Below are 1,898 nucleotides of genomic sequence, written 5' to 3' on the forward strand. Positions count from 1 at the left end.
TCTTCCATAATATATCAGCTAAAATCTTTGCAAATTTAGAGAGGCCTGCAGACATCTAAATCCAAAAAATCCAAAGAACACCAAATAGATATCACATAAGAAGGTTCTTCAGAGGCATATTGCAGCCAAATTGGCAAAAATCAAAGACAAAGACAAAATTCTACAAATGGCAAGAGAAAAACACCATGCTACTTACAAAGTTTACCCCATTAGACTAACATCAGATCTCTCAGCTAAAACAATGCAGGCAAGAAAAGGAAGAGGAAAACATACTTTAAAGCCTGAATGAGAAGCAATTAGAGTACTCTACCTAGAAAGATTATTCTTTGAACAGAAAGGAGAAATAAAATAATTCCCAGGGGGGAAAAATGCTGAAAGAATTCACCAAAACGAGACCAACTTTTCAGAAAATACTTAAGGGACTACTACACCAGGAAAGCTAGAGAGATAAATAGAAGTAAGAGAACACAAAACATCCAGAAAAAAAGGTAAGTCCACAAATATTGATAACGACATGGGACTAAATGCAGATTCAACTGTTTTATATACAAGTAGGTTTAAATACAAATTCACCAAGTATTTGACAGACAATTTTCTCCACAAGTTTCGATTTATATATTTATTATAACCATTATTTATTATATAAAACTATTGATAGATAATAGAAGACAAGTCCAAAATATTATAGCTAAGTCTTTCTTTAGAATGAATTAGAAAAAAAGCCTACAGTCAAGAACTTTGCAAATCCTGTAATTCACCAATTCACTGACTTTACCATGTCTTCACTTTAAAACATCTCTTTCCAATTTTATTTATTTATTTATCTAGGTTTTGGCCATGTGGGATGTGTGTGTACCAGAGAGAAAGAGAGAGTGAGAGGGACAAAGAGAGGGAAAGTGATAAATCATCCCCAGGGGAAACAGCCATGCCACAGTTCCTTCTCCTTCAGTCTCCTCTTGGAATTTTGGGCTTGACCACACATGTGTGTGGCATGACTCTCAAGCTGCCAGGTTTGGGAATCAAACCATGGTCGGCCATGTGGAAGTCCAGCACCTTAACCACTATGCCTCCTGTCGACCCCCTTTATTTTGTTTTATATTTGTTTTTGAAGACTTACTTCTTTTTTTTTTTTTTTTTTTTTTTTTTTTTTTTTTTGAGAAGTTTTTGCTATAGGGCACATGTGCTTGCCAGAAAGACAGAGAGAGACAGAAAACGAGAAATCACCCCCTGGGGGGATGGCCACGCTGCAATCCCTTCTCCTCCATTCTCCTCTTGGGATCTTGGGCACGCGAGCACACGTGCCTGGTGTGAGTTTAAGCCACCGGATCTGGGACTCGAACCACGGTCAGCTACATGGGAGTTTAGCAATATAGCCATTACGCTAACTGCTGGTCCTGAAGACTTACTTCTTTATGCACAGAACAGTACTAAGATCTTACAAGAACTCACAGTGTATGCGTAAAAGTGTTCTTTTTCTATCTCTTCCTAATGAGCTATTGTTACATACAATTTTACCTATGTCTAACTGGACCACTGTTTGATACCCACAGATTTTTTTTCAGATTATAAACTCTTATCCCCCACAGTCCTCTACATTGGAAATTACAAATTCTTTCACTGGCTATGTTAAGCTGATCTTTGTTAATTTATAACAATATTTTTCCCTTGGAGCTGTATCTCACAGTAAAGGATGTCACAGACAAGTCAGTACATGCTTGCAGGATAACCACTGGGGGGTTTCAAATGCTCACCACGTAACATGTTAATTGTTGAAGGAGGCAAATGTGCTTATGTCCTTGAATTGTTTATTACACACCATATGCATACTTTTAAAGACCATCTGTACCAAACAAGTAAATACGTAAAATAAAAACTTCAGAGGGGCCAGAGAAAATGGA

This window comes from Tupaia chinensis, unplaced genomic scaffold, assembly GCF_000334495.1.
Source record: "Tupaia chinensis unplaced genomic scaffold, TupChi_1.0 Scaffold000077_1, whole genome shotgun sequence".
NCBI lineage: Eukaryota > Metazoa > Chordata > Mammalia > Scandentia > Tupaiidae > Tupaia > Tupaia belangeri.